This window comes from Alnus glutinosa, chromosome 14 (genome assembly GCF_958979055.1).
Source record: "Alnus glutinosa chromosome 14, dhAlnGlut1.1, whole genome shotgun sequence".
In the NCBI taxonomy this organism is placed as follows: Eukaryota; Viridiplantae; Streptophyta; class Magnoliopsida; order Fagales; family Betulaceae; genus Alnus; species Alnus glutinosa.
Window position 1 is genome coordinate 9022736 of NC_084899.1, and position 6026 is coordinate 9028761.

At 39.5% G+C, this 6026-nt stretch overlaps 1 long non-coding RNA gene across 1 annotated transcript; it reads right to left on the reverse strand.

Annotated features, from left to right (window-relative positions):
• Positions 1 to 5401: 5401 nt before the first annotated feature.
• Positions 5402 to 6026, reverse strand: LOC133857046 (uncharacterized). Its single transcript, XR_009898292.1, has 3 exons — positions 5923 to 6026; positions 5757 to 5816; positions 5402 to 5604 (listed from the first exon to the last, which is right to left on the reverse strand). It is a non-coding gene; the product is annotated as an uncharacterized LOC133857046 (long non-coding RNA).

Genomic DNA, 6026 nt, shown 5'->3' on the forward strand with positions numbered 1-6026 from the left:
GTTGATGTTTTAGTGGGCCCCTAGGCTATGGTCATCGTGGGTCACAATGACCCCAATTGTTATATTGTAATAATGGTTGTATATTTTAATAATGGTTGCTTGTTGCCTTTAGTTGTACATTGTGATGTGGACAGTGGGAGGTTTCTCATTCTCAACATATTGCCTTGGCGGGATGTACATTATATGTTGTATCTTTTTCCTAGTCAAAAGTGGTTGTGGCACTGGTATAGAAATGACCCACAATGCACACCATGCACTAATAATAATAATAATAATAGAAATGAGATTTTTTACACTAATAATGGACACCATGCACACCATGCATATATTCTACTATTTAGTATATTCCATCTATTTATAGTTAAGTCACTTAATGTCTAACACTAATAATGCACATTATGGACACCATGCGCATTTCAGATGTTTAGTTTAGGGTTTTTATTTTCCTAGTTGAGTCACTTCGACCTACATATACAATATACGTATTCCTTTATTTATTCTATTTTGTTGTGAAGATGGCTAGATGAGAGTTCATGTTTGAGGTGCATTATGGAGGTCACATGGATAGGAGGTTCATGAATACATATGTGGGGGGAGATATTGATGTGTACAAGGAGGCCATTGAACATGATAGGTTGTCATTTTCAGTTGTTGAGGGTATTGCAAAAAGTTATGGGTACAAATCAGGGGACTTAATTTACTACTTACTGCCGGGTTGTACTCTTCGAAATGGCTTGAAATTAATTCAATTGAACTTTGATGTACGTGAAATAGTTCAAGCCCACTCAGGTTTACCAATTGTTGAGTTGTATATCAATTTGTTTAGTGAGTCCATACCTGACATTGATGAGGAGAACGATGATGATGATGATGATGATGATGATGATGATGATGATGATGATGATGATAATGGTGATGATGAGGGGGGGTATTCTAGGATCGAGTGAGATGATCCATATTGGGATGAAGTGAATGAACCAGATCTGTTCGTTGAGAATAATGATGTTCCTGGGCCATCTATGGGGGGGACATTAGAGAGGTTGGAGACATTGGTGGGGGGGGGGGGGGATTGAGAGAGGGTGAAGACGTTCATGGGGAGGGTGAAGAGAGTGAAGAGGAAGGTGGTGAAGACGGTGGTAGGTCAACAGTCAACCATTCCAACAGTGGATCTAATTATGATGATGATGCCAACTCAGACATAGCACGCAGTGACATTCTTACATCTCTTCCCAAAAGTGATGAGGAGTACAAGGTAGCCTCCCAGAGTCGGAGGAAACATGTGAGAAAGTGGTCTGAGTTCCAGATGACTGACATGGGTAACTCAGAGTTTGTGGTGGGTCAAAAATTCCCGTCGATCTAGGTGTTCAAAGATGCAGTTAAGGAGTCTAATGTAAATATAGGGAAGGATGTAAAGTTTAAGAGAAATTACCTCACTAAGTGTATAGTTGTATGCAGGGATACACGTTGTAAATATAGGATTTATGGACGCAAGTGCAAGGATGAGAAATCCTTTGAAGTTCGATTATTTTAGCCCATACACAGTTTCAGGAGGAAACATAAAAATTCTATTTTGAAATCAAAGTGGATTGCAGACAAGTTAATTGACAAGTTCAGAGCACAACCCAACATGCCTATAAAGGCAATTTTAGAGGAGGAGAAAGATAGGTGGGGTGTTGATGTGAAAGAGCATAGGTTGTATAGGGCTAGAAGACTTGCAAAAGAAAAGATCCGTGGCAAAATGAATGAATAGTACAGCAAGCTCTAGGACTATTGTGAGACAATAAGAAGAACGAATGTTGTCAATTGTGTAATGATGAAGGTAGAGAGGCCGTTACCTGATATTCCAGCAAAATTTCAGAGGTTATACTTCTTCTTAGCCGCCATGAAAAGCGGTTTCCTTGTTGGTTGTAGGCCAATCATTGGCTTGGATGGTTGCTTCTTAAAAGGCCAGCTATTGGCTGCGATTTCGAGGGATGCAAACAACCAAATGTATCCAGTGGCATTTGCAGTTATGAAAGCTGAAATCAAAGAGAGTTGGACATGATTTTTAGAGGCTTTGCTATCGGACCTTGGCACTCCTCTTGCAGAGGGATGGACATTTAATTCTGATCATCAGAAGGTAAAGTACCAATTACATATTTCTTCATTTAATCAATGTTTATTATAATACCAATCAATTTTGTTATGATGAATATGTAGTTGGTTGACAGAATGAGGAAGGGTGGAGTTACTATGAGATGTTCCAGATGCAGGGGGACTAGACACAATGTAAGAATATGGCCCCGCATAAGAATAGAAGCAGTGAATTATAGAGGACAAAGTAGGAGTGAGGTAAATTCCTTTTGACTTTTTTTTTTTTTTTTATTGTATTCAGTGTGTTACTTAATTTTATATTTGACAATTTTTTTTAATGTTCTAGGTACAATCTATAGTTGATACTGAACCGAATCCCCAATCTACAGTTGATTCTGAACCGGTAACTTTCAAAACTCTCATAACTTTTCCATCATTTACATTGAATTTGACACTAACTCTTAAACTCTCAACAAGATTTTGCAGCCCTCAATTCCCCATCATACCCCACAAACCACTATTGCATTGTCTAGAGGTAGGAGTAGAGGTAAGGGTAGGGGTAGGGGTAGGGGCAAGGGCAGGGGTATGGGTCAACCAACCCCACATGGGCTTACAACTTCAAGAGTTTCAGCTAGAGGTAGAGGTCAGCCTCAGCATCGGACCAATGCTTGGGTGAGTACTCAAAACACCCATATTTTATGTGTTGTTTATTTATCTTTTTGGCTCACCTGGTTTATGTAAATTCTAGTGTAAACCAATTGATGTGTCTTGACAGTCTCGAGGTACCGTCAACACAGTAAGGTGGTATGGACCACAGGTAGTAGGTCATTCACAATCACAGCCTGGGACCCAAGCCAATGTTATTGTGAGCACTCATTTATATTTCCTCTATTATATTTCATTATGTCCTACACTAATTAATATGTCTTTACAGTCTCAAGGTACTATCAACACAGAGAGATTGTATGGACCCTCGACAATAGGTTAGTCTCAGTCACAGCTTCAACCTCAAACAAATGCTTTTGTAAGCACTCAATCCACCATTCTTTTATATCTATTGGTTTATGTAAATTTTGGCCTACCCTAATTAATAATATTTTATAGACCCAAGGTAATGTTAACACAGTAAGACTGTATGGACCTACTCGTACAAGAAGTCAGTCTCAGTCACAGCCTCACCCACAGACTAATGCTATTGTGAGCAATCAAAGCACTCATTATTTCTGTGTAAAATTTTATTTAAATTTTTGACTCACAACATTGCTTTAATTTGAATTTATAGTTTCAATCTACTGTTAATACAGTGAATTTGTATGGACCTCCTCAACCATCAAGGTCTACTCAGCCAACAGGGTCTTCTCAGGCAGTAGGGTATACTCAACCAACAGGGCCTTCTCAGGCAGGAAGGTCTTCTCAGCCAGTAGGACCTTCATAGACATGAGGGTCTTCATCAAGGCCTGTAACTAAAGCTCAGAATATTTTTTCCAATATTGGAGAAGGCAATAGAAGTACTTGAGGCTAACCAAAGGAAGAAGCTGGAATGGCAAAAATATTAGGGCCTTAATTACTGATGTATTGCTGTGTTATTGCTATGGCAAAAATATTTGTTGGATTACTGTGTTATTACTATGTAATTTGAGGACAATCAAAGTGTTGGACAATGCTTAAGTGATGGATATGATACATTATTTGATGCTTAAGTAATTGACATGTTGTTGGACAATGCTTAAGTGATGGATATGTAATTTGAGAGAGCTTCTACGCATGTGGCTTTCATCAGTCTCTCATCCGTCTCTTTTCCACGTGTCAATTTTTTTTCGCTTTTTTTTTTAAACAAAAAAAAAAAAAGCAATCAAAGATTCAAAATGCGGATGTCGCCATTCTCACGTTTCATTTTCAAAATTTCCCCCATTTCCCACCGTGCCCTCCCCCACCGACCGGAAATCCGACCCACTTGCCGACGCTGACGCCGCTCGCTCCCTCTTGGAGTCCCTCCCTCGAAACCAGCAGACCGGCCCGCCGACCGGAAATCCGACCCAGCAGACCGTCGACCCCAAACGAATGGCACCCACGACCGAGCTCATCTCTCTAACCCAGCAGACCGAGCGCCGCCTCTGAGCACCGCGGATCTCCGACCTAGCCGACTGTCGACCCCAAACGAACGGTGCCCACAACCCCAAATGAACGGCGTCCACGACCGAGTTCCTCTCTCTGACCCAGCAGACCGAGCGCCGCCTCTGAGCACTGCGGATCTCCGACCCAGCCGACAGTCGACCCCAAACGAACGGACCAGGACCCCAAACGAACGGACCCACGACCCCAAACGAACGGCGCCCACGACCGAGCCCCTCTCTCTGACCCAGCAGACCGAGCGCCGCCTCTGAGCACAACGGATCTCCGACCCAGCAGACCGTCGACAAATCTGTTGTATACCCTTTCCCCTTTCATTTTCTGAGAAAATTTTATCTTTTTATCCTTTGTTTGGTTGGTGAGAAATTTTTTTCTTTTTATCCTTAGTTTGGTTGGGTATTAAATTTCCTGTTGAGGGAAAGACTCCCTTGGTTAACAAATACACAGTTGTTCCTCACATTTAATTTTATGGCATGTGCTTGCTTTCTCTGAAATTTAGTTCACTGCTTTTCGCCTCTTTAGCGAAATGTTTCTCAGTAAAACAGTTGGATTTGATGCTCTTTTCCTGCTTATGGAGAATCAATTCCTGGGCTCTCTTGCTTCTCTTGCTTCTTAGCTTTGATTGTGTGATACTTTTTTTTTTTCCTGGGATGTACTGTGGTATGTTGGATTGTAATGTGGTCACTTGGTTTTTATTTTAGAAGAGGAATGTTATTTTGTGATTGGTGATTGGTTGAATGTAATATGACAGCTTATTTCATTAAACTTTTGGTTGGATGGTGGATTTCATTAATAAGTAAACACCATTGTAATCTGGATATATCATTTTATCAATTTCCCATCAATGAACAAAATATACGAGCAACACAGAACAGGGATGATTGGCACAAGTTTCAGATATCAAGAATAAGAACATTACTTGTTCAAGGTTAGACATGTTTTTGCACAACAGATGCTAAGTGAACCATACAACCAGAAGTTCGTTAACTTTCACACACATTTAATTGTTTTGTGGTCTTTTTCTTTCTGCTGTTAATCAGATCATGGACTTCATGCAAAACACAAATAATTTAACCCCAAAATATATAGGTAAGCCCTTCACCAATTCAAAAATGCCTTTACACGAAGAGCTTAACTTAAATTTCCAGGTATATCAACTATCAAGAGATTACATAGATGAAAATTTCATTAGGAAAAAAAGAACTAAGAAATACAAAGAGAAGCAGATTCTCAACATTTTCTCAGTCAAAAGGTATACACCAACATCAGCAAAATGTAAACCAAAGTTTTCTTCAAACAAAGTAAAAGCATGAATTCGTTTTCACGTCATCTAGAGGCAGTGAAGAAGCTCTCGTCAACGGGTGTTTGTCTTCTAGTCAAAACCATCTGTATGCATCACAACTGGAGGGGAAAAAAAACAAAAGAAATAAGGAATAATCATTGAAATAATCAACAGTTTCTATTCAAATGAGAATACATGAAATAGTGATGCACAGTCCGATAATCAGCAGTAAATATATTTTTCCAGCTAAGGTCCAAATGTCTACAAATACCTACGACAAGTATATAAAATCTCCTTCAACAGGACATGATGGCTGTGTATTCCCAAAAGTCTGAAACAAAAACTTCGTACGATTAATATATATGAAATAAAATTATTCGTCAACATATACGAATCAACATATCTACAAACATATATATAATTTTCTCTTTCCATACCTGTGTAACAACAATACTATGAGTTCCAATTACTTGGTCATGCGGAACATCAGTTACAAAAGTGAACGGATCTTCACTTGTGTCTAGTTCATCTACTAGTGATC